Raw genomic sequence first — 15291 nt, forward strand, 5'->3', positions numbered from 1 at the left:
GGAAAAACCCAAGCAAAGAGGAACGCTGGTCATGTCTTCTTACCAAGTGTCTGTAGCCAATATTTATTCTTCAACATCTTCTCAGTGTATTTGGGACTTACTTCAAGCAGAAAAAAATACAAGAGCTTTTTCCATTGTATGAAAGATTGTTTTTTAAGACATTTAAAACTTACTATCATTTACAAAACACATTATTATAAATCTTTTATTTTATTCACTGAATTGCTAAATATTTATTGAGTTTGTGTTACACCAATTGAAAGGAATAAAAATGGACTGTTTGTCTATGGATCTTTTAAATACTTTTAGAAGTAATTAGTCGTCATAAAAAAGTCCTCATAAAAATTCCACTGATGTAATATCCTTTTATTCTTTTATTAGACTTTATTTACGGTTTCCTCAAGTATATTTTAAAATAATGCATCACTATACAGACCATGAATAAGTCCAAAGAATGCTTAAAAGACCAGTAGTTCTGCCACTACTTTTATATGTACTTTTATATGTGTTTGACAAAGCAACATCCAATGAAGTAAAACCCTTCCTTTTCGGTGGCAATGGAACAGCATACTTGACTGCCAGACATCCACCTTTAGAAAAAGCCAAGTCATTGGGATATAAAACATCACAAACTATGACAACACGTGAACTTCTCAGAATGCGATTTTCTTGGCTTATATTACCTGACTATAAAGCATCCATTACAAAGAACTTGTAAGCAATCACAGCAGACAAAAATGGAAGTGTGGCCAATGATGCATAAGTCTTCAAAGCATCCTGTTGAACCTTGAAGCTACTTCTGAAACCAAAGTTTGCCAATATCCCAGAGAAACTAGCTGTTGCTCCAAAGAACACAGTTATATTGATATTTAAGGTCTTTTTGTTTCTAAGCTATTCCAACTTCTTTTCTATGATTTCAAAAAGCATTGATCCATTTATTATAAATCTTCATGCAAAGGAGCTAGTTTATAAAATAGGATTAAGGTAAATATGTATGAATATATATAGCTATAAAGATTTCCCCCCTAATCTTGAGTGAATAACTAAATTGTGTATTGTATGGAAACTTCCTTCCCTGAAATGTAAAATATTTAATATTCCCAATGAGCTATAAATGGTTTTTCTCTATTATCTCCATGGGTATATAAGAACATGTTTATGATCATGCCCATCTCCCAGGCCTCTTATTAGGAGCAAATCAGTATGAACATATTGATTTTCTAAATAAGAAAAAGTGTCTGCCAAAACTTACTTTAGCAAACTATTTTTTTACATATCTAGTTTTAGTTTTAAAATCAAAATCTCATGACATCATAACATTATGTAAGTTTTCAGTATGATCTTTGAAAAGTAACATGTGTAGATACTATAGTGATTTCACTATTAATAAAAATCCAGTTCACCCCTTTATATTACATTTCATTCTGATATAGCCCTTCCTCTTGGTAACCAGTAATTTTCCTTATTGTCCAAGCCCAGTTTCCTTGTATGTAGTTCATTTGCTTTCCTCTCTAGGCTATCTCAGAGTGAAATCCAGTGGCATTTGTCTCTAGTGTAAAAGCACACACTTTGATCCAAATGAGATCTCTGCAGAAGAGACAAAAATCACAGAAATTCATTCCAGCTCAAGTGTCTAGTGACACACAGGGTCAAGGAGAGTCTCAATTGCATTGAAACAAAAAAGAGAAATTGTGTTACCCATAAAACTAGTAGAATCTCATTTCTTGAAAATTCTATTGTGAACTGTGAAACATTGGACAACTTACTTTACCTCTGTACGTTTCAGATTCTTTAAAAATAAAAATAATATCATAGCTTTTGTGAGGAATTAAGATGGAGAGAGTACATCTAAGAGCAGTCGTTTCAAAGATCTATCTGTCAGAGACACTATACATTCTAACCAATAATTAATGTCTCCAAAGAGCTTTACTTTGTACTTATTATTACTTTTGTTAGTTTCCCAAGTAGAAATTAAAACCTAAACTAAAAATGTGCTTATTAATTCATTAAAATAACAAAACAGGACATATTTTAAGATAAATCGCATTTAAGGAATTATTTTATTTCCCTCCTGATTTTTATTTAGGCACTGCGATTTCCAACACTATTAATAATAGAGTTTTATTCATACAGTATTCCATCACCATACCCATACCAGAGTTTCTTCACCAAAAAGACAGCATCTTTTGCTGCCATCTTGGCAAACTCAGTTCTGTAGGCCAACTTTCAGGGGCTTCTACTATTGGTCACTTGTAATTTCTTTATTATCCTTTTATATAGTCCACATCTGAGATACATTGCTCTGTATATGTCCCTTTTCTTCTAGCTGGCTACATTCATCTGAATAGTATGCCAATAATGTGAATATAGACTATGGTTTATTTATTCAAATATTCTTTAGAATTAATACATAAATGCAGGATTTTTCTATGATGCTTTTGTGTTCAAACTGTTATAATAGCCAAGTTCTGAAAGTTTTGGGAAACTCCATTATATATTGGTGACTACATGTAAGTGGAAAAGGCAAATAAATAATACTTAAGCATTACTATATAAAGAGTTTGATCTCTCAGAATTTGCTGACAATATTTCAGAAGGTCTAGATTGAGATCAAAAGCTATTAGTTTAGCTGTTACATCTATGCAATGGAATACTATGCAGCTGTTAGCAAAACAGAAGTCATAAAATTTGCCTATATATGATGGACTTGGAGACTATTATGCTGAGTAAAATGAGTCAGAGGGAGAGAGACAAACACAGAGTAGTCTCACTCATATATGGTATTTAAGAAAAAAAAAGACAGTATAGTAAAAATACCTAGAGACAATAGAGATGAGAGAAGGATCACTTAATGATAGGAACTTTACCACAAAGAGTGGTGAGCACAGTTTGAGAATTAACTACACTAACTACTCATGACAATGATAGTGGTGAGAGGAGAAATAGAATGCCAGTCTTAAAGACAGGAAGGGGGTGAGAGAGGAAAAACATGGGGAACATTGGTGAGGAAAAAGTTGCACTGGTGAAGGGCAGTGTACATTTGATGACTAAACCCCAACTAGGAACATTTTTGTAAGCATGGTACTTAAACAAAACAATTATTATTTTTAAAAAAGAAAGCTATTAGTTTAAGACATGGTCCATTTTTCAGAGGAGCTTAATAAAACAGAAATTAATTTTTTGATAGTAAGACCAAGTAGTGCTTATCAGGAGATAAATACATGATGAAGGAAGGAATAGGACTTTGGTGGTAAAATGGAGTACATACATGTTGGCTTTTATTGATGCATACTTGAAATTTATACAATGTCATAATGTAATGCTTCTGTAATAAAAAGAGTAAAAAAATAAGCAAGTTAAAATAAAATAGGCTATTTGTCTCCATAGTCAACTGTTCAAAGAATCAATGTCTTCATTTCCTCATCTCTCTAATAGAGAAGATAACATGGCCTATTGATCAGGACTGTTCTGAGGTTTGGAGTATAAATGTTCAGGCAACTACTTTTATGTCTCTGTGAAGGCACAATGGTTTTCCTTCTCCTTTTGCTCTGGAACAGAAGGGACTTTTGAAATACTGTGTCTGAATAGTAAAGGAGGCAAACCTCTTGACTGAATCACACACCCCAAATTGAAAAAAAACAACAAACAAAAAAAGACCTGTTGGTTTCCTTATAGCCCACAAATGAGACAGATCATTCTGTGTCTGTCCCACTCTTTTTAACTTTTCTCAGCATCCAAATTTCTAGATCCATCTACATAGTAGTAATTTCTAGAACTTCACCTTTTCTTAGAGCTGATAGTATTCCACTTTGTAGATGTGCCCTAATTTTTTTCATCCACTTGTTTTCTTCTTGAACATTTGAGTTGTCTCCAGATTTTGGATATAGTGAATAATAGTGCTGCAATAAACATAGGAGTGTAAATTTTGAATCATTATTTTGAATCCTTGGGGTTCGATGTCAAGAAATGGAATTTCTGGATGATATGAAAGCACAATTCCTAGGTTTTTTTTCTTTTTTGACATTGGTGGAAGAAGTTAATATTACTGGTGAAGAGATTGGTGCTGGAACATTGTACGCATGGAACACAATCATGATTAGCTTTTGTGAGTCATGGTTTCTAAGAATTAAAATTATTTTTTTGTAATATGAACAAGGAATGCACACCTTCTTTATAATCTTATTATTTCAATAGCGGACTATTTAAAAATATTTCTTTTTGGGGCCGGGTAGGTGGCGCTGGAGGTAAGGTGTCTGCCTTGCAAGCGCTAGCCAAGGAAGGACCGTGGTTCGATCCCCCGGCGTCCCATATGGTCCCCCCCAAGCCAGGGGCGATTTCTGAGCACATAGCCAGGAGTAACCCCTGAGCGTCAACCGGGTGTGGCCCAAAAACCAAAAAAAAAATAAAAAATAATATTTCTTTTTGGCAGATAACCGATCTGAAGGAAGCTAGTTTATTGTCTGTATTCTCCATACTAGACAACTGAGACTCTGGAGTGACATAGCCTTCCCTAGTCAGAAATCTCTCCAGAGTTCCTGTACCTTCATTCTCCACCTCCAGAGACTTTGATGTATTCTCAGTGATTGCTGAGTCTGTCATTGCATATTAATCTGCTGTCCAGGAGGAAGGTTCTGTCTGCTTCCTCATTTGAAGTTGGTGCCTGAAACCTGTTTATATTAAGGACAGATAATGCATTGAGTGGGAGATGTTTCAGAAGATGTTGTGTCATTGTGGAGCTAGCTAAAAAGTGCGATTCTCCAGGTGCTAGAGATTTGATAAAAAAAATAATAAAGGGGGGGAAGCAATAACTATGCATAAATGACCCTCAGAAAATGAGATCTGAAAAGGGAGCCTTGATATCAGCTTTGGACCACAAGATCTCAGGGCGTATTAATTTTGGTGCAGGAAGAGGCCTGAGGTGAAAATGTCTGCCAGAGACATGAATAAATTGCACAGTTGATGTCAGTGGGAGCAGGGAGACTGGGCAGGGAAGTGTGAATTCAGTGTTGTTAGCTGAGGAAATGAAGCACCTACAGAATTTACTGAGAGGCAGGCAAGAAACTGAGAAGGAAGGTGAATATGGCAAGTAAACAGTCAAGCCATCTTAGAAGTCCAGTACTGGCACCGCAAATAGGTTGTGGAAAAAAAAGAAGATATGGTCAGACCTCCTGACAGGCCACCAAGTTCTTTCTCTCAGATTCCCTCAGAACTAGATCCATTTCATGTCTTCTTTCAAGAGTACTTCTGAAAGAAGCATTTTTATTTTCCCATTTGACAGGAGAGAAGATGTAGATTCAGGAAGAGCCAAAATCATTTTTGGTTAATGAGGAAAGATTCAATTCAGCTCTGAAAATTACTTGAATTTACTCCCTCTCCCTAGAGGTTTTTCATCTCAGTGGGAGATGAAAATTATGATTTTTAGGACCACAGAACTGCATTTATTTCTGGAGGTGTGGCCATTTGGTGATTCAAGCAATTTTGAATTTCCTGGGGATACAGCTAATCTTTTTGGTCTACACCCATCAGAGTTTCCTACCGTGAATGTGATTCTATTATTTCCAAGACCTGTTATGCTCATGATTAATTCTGGAAATTACTATTCAAAGACCTTAAATAAAAATGGACTTTATTATTGATCTGACATAGATTCTGGAAGTCAACAAATAAGGAACATTAATTGGAACTGGTCCATCTCCAAGCTCATTAACCAAAGCACATTAATTTTGGGGGATATGGAGCAAACCCTGTTGGACCCTTAGGCTCCTCACAGTGGGAGTTTATTTCCAGAGTGGGAGATAATATGCTCTTAAAAATAGTGAGTTAGAAAAAAAAAACCTTAGAAAAGTCTTAGAAAATGAGCTAAAGTGCCACACAATTTCAAAGGTAAAGAAGGGTAGAAAAGATGAACAGATGGGTATTCTGGTGAAGGCAATTGGTGAGTCTGGAAGGAAGTTGAAGAGAATCTTTGGAGGCTAGAAAGTCTAGGAGATGGGTACCATGGAGGTTCCTACTTCATGGATGGCATCAAGTCCTTTTTCTTATTATTCGCCCATGACTATTTTTTACTGTAATGTAAAGTTCAGTTGTTGTTTAGAGAGACTTGTAGAGTTCAGGGTAACCTAAAGTATTTGCATCTAAAATTTGGAATAGGAGACTAAAATAATGGACCCTGAGACCTTTAAAACAATTGTATTTCCTTTTTTGCCAAAAAGGGAATAAAGAAACAACTCGCATGACTTAATCAAGATGAAAGCATGATTCATGGGTAAGTCCTGTCTAATTATAAAGAGATCTTGTATATTGAATTCTTGCTATGTTCTCAGTCTTCTCTGGAAATGGTCTCACTTACTAGTCACTGATTATCTATTAATGACCTACGCATTATTTCTCTTTTATAGATGGACTATAGTGGTAGAAAAGTGTACAGCCTGAACCCAACCACCAAATACATATCTATTCAGGACTTCAAACGGGGATCTGTTTTGAAATACATCTTTGCAGATGTAGTTAGGCAAGAATCAATTGATAAAAATTAAAAACCCCTTTGGGGGCTATTCTTAATTCAAAGATAAAAGGGACACTGACAGGCATATGGGCTGTAGGTTATGTGGACAGGAGGGCAAAAATGTAGAGACATACTGCCTCCAGTCAAGGAAAAGAATAGAGGTACAATCCTATCAGCTAAGGAACACAGGACCCTTAGAAGAAGCTAGATAAAGCCAGGAAAAAGTCTTAGAGGAAGGCAGCCCCTGAGTTTCTAATGTTTAAATTCCTAGGGCTAGAAGAATAAGAAAATAATAAGTTTCTTTGGTTGGAGCCAGCCCAGGTTGGCAGCCCCAGGAACTGATGAGGAATTTATATAAATTTCTGAGACTCCTGTCTAGGTCTGGTAGAATTGGGCCTCCAGTGCCAATGGCCCTCACCACTGTTGCATTCTTACTTGTAGGTCTAAGTGGTTCCAAGAATAACCAGGCTTTAGCTGGAAAGTTTGATAAGATCACAATCACTCAAAAGAGGAGACTTGGCATTGAAAGGAAGTGTTTCTCTATTTCTCTACTTCTCTCTCTGTCTTTCTCAGTCTCCCTCTCTTTTTTTCTCTTGCCAGCCTTGCATTACTTTGCCAACTGTAGCCAAATGTCTTAAGCACCAGGAAGGTTAAATTTACTATCTGACCTGTAGGCAGGAGAATAACTGCTTGTGTTTATTGGTTTAGATAATTCATGCGGGCATGTGGTCTATTGAGATGGATCTGACCTGACCACACTCAGTCCCAGAAACCATTAGCCGCTGGCTGGATTCACCAGAAAACAGGTGTATTTACATAGCTTGCCTAAACTCACCCAGAAAGATCAAGACATCATTAAATGCCTACCCTGACCCCTATGGCATGTTAAGATTAGGAAACTGAGGTGTAGAGATTGATTAAGGAGATTGTTCAAGATTGTCCGGCTACTAATTGACAGATACAGGATTTCAAAAATAGACTTTCTGAATTTAAAGCATGTTCTCTCTCATCTGCAACTGATTTTCCTGGTGCTTCTCTTATTGTCCTGATTTGGGGAGGTATATTCTTAAGAGTTATAAGTGTTTACCTCATAGTGCTCTACAGATTTCCCTTTTCTCTTTCTCCACTACTGAACCCACCTCCTCTGTCCCAGCCCTTATCTTTACCTTCTGTGCCAGATATACTAAAGATAGACTGGATTGAGGGGGGGGAGCAGTAGGCTCACCCTATCACTATACCTCAAGTTTGGTAATACCATGGTTTGGGTGCTTTTTCATGAGGGCTGGACTCTTCATTACCTGTTTCATAGATATCTAGTTGGATTGATAGACCATTTTAGCACGTAAAGGAAGATCAACAAAGGAGGTATTTTAGTAGGGAGAAGATAAATAATTTTGGGTTCTTTGGACTCATACCTCATATGCACTTCATCTACTGATAGAGGGATTCTTGGAGCTTGGAAGAAGGTACAGGTCACCTCTAAGTGAGGACTTCATCAAAATGGCAGCATAGTTCACAGAATTCTCTGTTCTAGAGAGATCTGCAGAAAATCTAGATTTGGTGGGAAGATTTCAGCATACATTAGTGAAATGTTTAGATTCTCAGAGGTCTAGGTTCTCTTTATAGTATTGGTGTTTCTAGGCAACAGAATTCTCAAGCCAATGTGACTTAAAGAACACAGGGGGATTTTGCTTGGATACAAGAGCTTTGGTATCATGGGCAGAGTATATAAGAAATCTGCTGCCTCTTCCTGTGAACCTTTGAACTTTTGACTTCTTATGTGTCTTTACAAGCTGATATTATTTAAGGTATTTTCTCTAATGAGCAGTAATCTATAAGGTAACCTATAAGCTTGGTGCTGTGCAAAGTCTATACAACTACTTGAGATAGAGACGTTTGGGTTTGTTGTTTAGGTCTGTAGATGCTGGAGGTTGAGGGAAAGAGAGTATATATGAATATATCAATTATTTTACTGGTAATATAACGTTTTATACAAATTATATATTTTACATTTCTCTATATTTTATTTTGTGGGGGTTTGGATCCCAAGCAGTGTTCAGGAGGACCAATGACACTGGCAGCTCAAGGCAAGAGTCTAAGGGGTATCATGATATTTGGGCCCTGTGGTGGTGCCAGGAATTACCTGACTCATGTTGGTGATTTTGGAGGCCTTTAGGGAGGTATCCAGATACAATCAGAGAGAACTTTGTGGATCCAGAAGTCAAACCTGACTGGTTGTATGGTAGGTATAGGTTAAACTGTATTATCTCACATATTAGCTAGTTTTAGATTCAGAAACAATATATTAGTGCTTTGTGACACTAGTGGCAATTTCCCCTGTGATTAAATTCTAAAGAAAATTCTTGTGTGACTTTATATAATATTTTATCCAAACTTTTATGGTCTCAGACAGGGTTTTTAACCTGGTTTGAAAATTCCATCAAATCACTTTATTAGCTTCTGGTTAGAATTGAGCAAGGTGACATTCAGGAATAGTCTTCTGGGAGTGAGATGGGGTTCAAACAAGGTATTCTAGAGTGGGGTCCTCAAATTTTGTTTTAACTATTTTTTTTCTTAAGTCACCAACAGGAAGCAGAGCAATTATATATGCGCTGGGAGGATTTGGAAGTGAGTTAACCTTGGAGAACAGCAAGCCTTTTCTTGGGAGTCTTATATGTTCAAAATTTAGACTTTACATTTGATTTCTTATTATTTATTAATATCAACATATGGTCTTTCCACCAATGTTTCAGAGAAATAGAAGGCCAAGGAAGATGCACTTCCTGGATCATTCAAGGACAGCCTTTCTGCAGACAAATCATATGCTCACCTTTTGTACATAATGGGCTTGAAATAGATTCTAAAGTTAAATAGATATTTTGACTCCTATTAAGTCCCTGACTCCATTCAATGCTAAATGTCAAGAATTTTTAATTAATTAGTATATTCATTAAAATCAACACAAAAATTAAGGCTGGAGGTTCAAACAGAACACCTGTTCCTTTGATAGAGTGCGCTTCATGGTCTTATTTGAAAAGCCCAGAGTCAGAGTGTTGGTTTTCAAATTTTGACATTAAATAGAAAACAAAGGAGCTTATTCAGGGCATGTCCCTGAACCCCAACATCAGAGCGTGTAATCAGTAGCTTTATGTGGATAGGTGTAGAAATCTACATTTTTATCTTGGTACTCCAGATGGTCCTGCTGCAGAAGAATTCTGGGCAACTTTAAATCTTTAGCTAAAGGGAAAATACAACTGGCTTGGCTATAAACAATCTCCAATGAACTCTTCCTCTTTAAGCTATTTTATAAAACAGGAGTTAAAGAACAGACAATTCAACAGACAACCATCATAATAAATATTTCTAGAACACTAAGGCAATAGGTTTCTGGCAACTCATCTGTTACTTATTCCCACTTAGAACGGACTGATTTCTCAATATTATCAACTTGCACACTGTAAAGATGTACAATCTGAGGGTTTCAGACTGTCCTGTGTCACATGACCCATCAGAAAAGATGTAGAAGCCTGGATTTCTGGATTCTACTCACTCCAGTGCTGGCTTTCTAGTGCATGGGAGAGAAAAACTACTCGCCTGCTGATTAGTGTCCAAATTGGCTTGTGATGCTAGGAAGTGTGGTTCTAAAACAGTGTGAGCATATTTTCTCTGTGGAGGGCCAGTTAGCACTTACTAGCTATGTAGCACCAAGTCTTTGTCATAAGGACTGTCTGTTGTGGAGGAGACAGCCACAGACAAAAGAGATGGATGGACATGGCTTTCTGTTAATAATACATCTTTATAGAAATATCTGTGTGCCAACTATGGATCAAAACAAATAGAGATTCTGAGGGTAAGGTTTTTGTTTGTTTGGTTCCTATTCCTAGCAGTCAGGACTCTGCAGATAGGGAAGCTCTAGAGCACATTTCACCCCTAAATCCTTCACTTCTGATTTCATAACTCATATTCACAATATGGGACCATCTTCTCAGCCTGGCCTTGACTTCAACTGGTACTCTGGTACAACTGGTACCACTGGCACCACTGGTAGTTCAACTGGTACAACTGTACTTCAACTGGATATGCAAGAATAAAAGTTGGTTTCTGCACTTTTTACAGTCTTCTAGGTCCTTATTTCTTTTATTTTCTTCTTTTCCTTCCTTCCTTCCTTCCTTCCTTCCTTCCTTCCTTCCTTCCTTCCTTCCTTCCTTCCTTCCTTCCTTCCTTCCTTCTTTCTTTCTTCCTTCCTCCTTCCTTCCTTCCTTCTTTCTTTCTTTCTTCCTTCCTTCCTTCCTTCCTTCCTTCCTTCCTTCCTTCCTTCCTTCCTTCCTTCCTTCCTTCCTTCCTTCCTTCCTTCCTTCCTCTTCATCCTTCCTTTCTTTCTTTCTTTCTTTCTTTCTTTCTTTCTTTCTTTCTTTCTTTTCTTTCTTTCTTTCTTTCTTTCTTTCTTTCTTTTTTCTTTCTTCTTTTCTTTCTTTCTTTTTCTTTCTTTCTTCTTCTTTCTTTCTTTCTTTCTTTCTTTCTTTCTTTTTTTTTTCTTTCTTCTTCTTTCTTTCTTTCTTTCTTCTTTTTCTTTCTTTCTTCTTTCTTTCTTTTTCTTTCTTTTCTTTCTTTCTTTTTCTTTCTTCTTTCTTCTTCTTTCTTTTTCTCTTTTTTCTTCCTTTCTTTCTCTTTCTTTCTTTCTTTCTTTCTTCTCTTTCTTCTTCCTTTCTTTCTTTTCTTTCTCTTTCATTTTTTTTAATAAAATTTTTATTTAAGCACCATGGTTACAAACATGATTGTAGTTGGGTTTCAGTTATAAACAGAACAACCCCCTCTTCCAGGTCCTTATTTCTAAATATTCTCAGGCATCCCTGTTTCTGCTCATGATGCAAAAGTTATTTCATAGCAACTTGGTCACATCTGCATGTAAATGTGGCCTATTCCAAATGCCCTCTTGATAAATTTCACACTCTTTCTCTTACCTAGTTCTCAAGGGTGATGGAAACTGCTAGAAGAATGATGTGTTTCATTGGCATTGCCAGAGGCATCTGCTGCTCTAGCGGCCCATTCCTTTCTAGTGGCTGCCTTTTTCTTTTCAAGGCACCATCTGTTGATGATGTTGGTGATCTTGCTCTTGGTTCTGATTCCAGGATCTGCACATGGCAGCTATTTCTCCTCTCCACCAGCTGGTTGGCCACTTTTTCAGCCAGGGAAGCCATTCTGTCATATGCTTTCTCTCTATTCACTGGTTCAGGTATAAAAATCTGTGCTCTGCAGCTTTTCTCTAGAGGTGAGAAGGCAAACTTCAGAAATTCTCTCAAATGCCACCTCCTCCACAACACTGCCCTTTCCTTCACTCAGGTGAGTGCTCATGTGTATTCCCATAATGCATTGTGTATATTCTCATCATTGTGGTCTCATACTTTACGATAATTACTATAATTATTACAATTGTTCATTTTTTGCTCTCTCCCACAAATATTATAATGATCTTAAACAAAACAAAGATAATGCTTTGTAATTCTTCATGTTTCCTGGATTAATAATGCCTTGTTTACTGTGGGCACTTATGTATATTTTTGTTGATGGAATTACCTCCCATTCACTATCCTTCAGTGACCATCTATTTAAGTACATGCTACCTCATTAACTAGTTTTCAAGGCTCTGTTTAATCTTTTGCAGCTAATCATAAACTCCCTAAAGTCAGTGGTCATGTTCTTTCACTTTTTTTTTTATTTCTCCTACAATACCCTCTAAAGAGGCAAGTATATGCTTTGTTGGTAATTAAAATGACCTCTCTTTTGAGAAGAAAGGTACATGCAATTTATAGTAACATTATAATTTAGTTTTTTCAGATAGGTCACCCTGACTTTGTATATTTATTCATTGGTCCATTTGGTGATTAGATATTGTCAGATTTTCCAGAGATATGAATATATTTATCTGAAGACTGTTAAAAAAAACTTTGAAGCACTGGCTTTTGTTGTGAGGAAACTTACTAAGTACTAAATGATGATACTAATTCTTCACTAACTGTGTGTTCTAACCACTTACTTTCCTGCCTCCTGGAGCTTCTTCAAGTGAAGAGTATGAGGTATGCACTTCGTAACATGTCTCCTTCACCTATTTGGTTATGAGAATGTAGTGTTAGAATTATGCTAGTTAGCCAAGGAACACTGACCTAGTTACTGGCTCTATTGTGAAATCAATTGCTCATTTGTAAAAAAAAAAAAAGAAGACAGGATGACTTTGGAGAGCCTTCTATCTCATGTTAGATGTATCATTTCTAGACACTTAGAAGTTGGAGTGATATCACAGGGTTGGGCACTTGCTTTGCATGTAGCTGACCTATGTTCAATATCTGCATGCCATATGGTTCCTTTGAACCACCAAGAATGAGTCCTGTTTGTGAACCATGAGTTAATCCTGAGCATCACTCCGTGTGGACCAAAAACAAAAACAAAACCATGTAAACAAAAAACCTAAAGCAAATCTAGACAATTAGAGAAAAAAAATAGGTCAGAAGCAAATGTTATACTGTAGGAATTAAAACTTGATTATCCCACTTTCTTTGTCCTAAAATCAATTATGAGTTCAAAGTGACTAACCAACAATATGAGAAAAGTTAAGGTTAAAGAAAGGAAGTTGAAGAACTGGAGAGTTGGTACATTGGGTAGAGTTCTTGCTTTGCATGTGTCTAATCTGAGTTTGATCCCTGACAATCACATATAGTCCCCTGAGTCTCATTAGAGTGATCCTTGAGCTCAGAGGAGCCAAGGGCAAATTCTGAACAATGTCAAATGTGCCAACTACTCCCCACCCTTCAATAAAGTGACCTTGTGCAAGTCCTGGTGCCAATTTTCATTCTGGTCACTTGCATACAAGGAACCACAAGCCTAAGAAAGACTATCTTTATATCTTATCAGGCCTATTTTTAAAGCAAGAAAACAGGGATTCACTAAGGTCAATAGTGTGCACAGAGCTACATAACTAGAAAGTGGCAGATTAGACTGGAACCCACATTTCACTCTGATTTTACTCATGATCTATCCCCTATGCCATGCAATCCTAGTCCTGGGAATAACCTTCTATCTTTATTTAAACAACAAAATGACTCTAATGCATGCCAAAGAGGCTAGGAATATCATTAGCACATTAGGCCACAAGAGTACTGTTTAGTGCAATGAAGCAGATAACTTTTCATATAAATAATTTATTTGTACCCAAGTTTTCCACTTGAACACCCAAAGTGAATTGGACTAATGCATCATTTTAGTCTAATAAGGTAATTGGAACTTGGTGAGTTTGGGATATTTATGAAATTTCAAGCTAGCTTGAAACCTTAAAATAATTTTTGGCAGCTTTAAAGTAAAATGTGATATATGGTCATAAAATTTATTTAGATCATAAAATTTATTTAGGTAATATTTAGTGTCAGCTATTACTTAATGCCATAACATATCATTGCCTATGCAATTTTTAAAATGTCATTTAAAGTGTATGTTTTTAAGAAAAAAAATAAAATATGCTGATTTTGTTGCCATGTGTAAATGAATTTGAGCCATATACAATTTGAGAGGAGCATTGAACTTGGGAGACTTTTGTTCTTTCCAACCTTGGCAAATGCATTCTTCAATCTCCAAAGCTGATACTGGAACAACTGATACAGGAACAATCCAGAGGGTTAACAGTACTCTAATGGAAATTGTCACCCAAGCTGAAAAGAGAAAAAGAAAGCATATTTGAAGACCCCAAACTTGAGAGGTCCCTAACTCCAAACTACTGAGGCATAAAACTCAAGAAAGCATCAAAGAGTTTTAATCTGCTAGTGAATCTGTCCTTTGATAGCTTATAAAATCCAGGCTGAGGCAGCTATGCCTAAGGGTTTCAGAACACTAATTCTAAGATTGATCTTGCTAGAACCTGACTGTCATTCAAAAAATGGAACTGTAGGGGAAGGGAGATGGAAGAAGGAAGAGAAGAGGGAGAATGAGAACTTAAAGGGAGGGAAATAGAAATTAAAAGAGAAAGTGAGACAGAGACATAGATGTATGAAAAAGGAAATAAATAAAGAAGAAAGAAAGGAGGAAAGAATAATGGGAAAGAGGGAGAGAAAAAGAAGAGATAGAAGAAAGTAGAAAGAGATGAGTTTCTGTGTCAAAATCAGGAGTGTTTCCTAATTCTTTCTCTCCCTCCTTGCTCCTGTAGTGTTTAATGCTTATTAACATCTTCCAAGAAACACCTTTGGGTTAATCCTCCTCTGTTTAACTCTACTGGTATTACTCAAATCCAAACCTCTATCATTTCCCAGATGGATTATGAAGCTGATTTTCAAACTTATTTTCTACTTCTCCTTTTGTTGTACTTAACTCTATACACTATGCAGAAATTTGGTAATGCCATTTCCCAATTTAGAGGCCTTCAGTTGAACAATCAGCAGTATTTAACATAACATTCAACATTTTTGTCTCTATTGTCAGAATTGTACATGATCTGACCTTTCCTTCTCTCTCCAATCTCATCTCTCTCATTTCTGTCAATTATTTATCAATTATCTACTGCCAATCACTTTTGATCAAGGTGTCTGGAGTTTAACCTTTCTTGAGCCACCAGAGGACAGACTACAAATATTGAGAATTATGATGCCAGAAAGACAGGCTGATTTCTATTGTAGAAAGTATCCTTTATATGGATCCTAAGGTAATCTTCAGAAGAAGGAAAAACATTAGCAACTGAGGACAAATAAAAATTTCAAGCTTTTCTTTTCATTTATATTCACTGGAACCAAGAGGGATCCTAGATGTCA

General features: G+C 36.4%; 1 pseudogene; it reads right to left on the bottom strand.

Moving 5' to 3' along the window:
• Positions 1-377: 377 nt before the first annotated feature.
• LOC126032566 (complex I assembly factor TMEM126B, mitochondrial-like) lies at positions 378-927 on the bottom strand (annotated as a pseudogene).
• Between the last annotated feature and the right edge of the window lie 14364 nt (positions 928-15291).

This window comes from Suncus etruscus, chromosome 16, assembly GCF_024139225.1.
Source record: "Suncus etruscus isolate mSunEtr1 chromosome 16, mSunEtr1.pri.cur, whole genome shotgun sequence".
NCBI lineage: Eukaryota > Metazoa > Chordata > Mammalia > Eulipotyphla > Soricidae > Suncus > Suncus etruscus.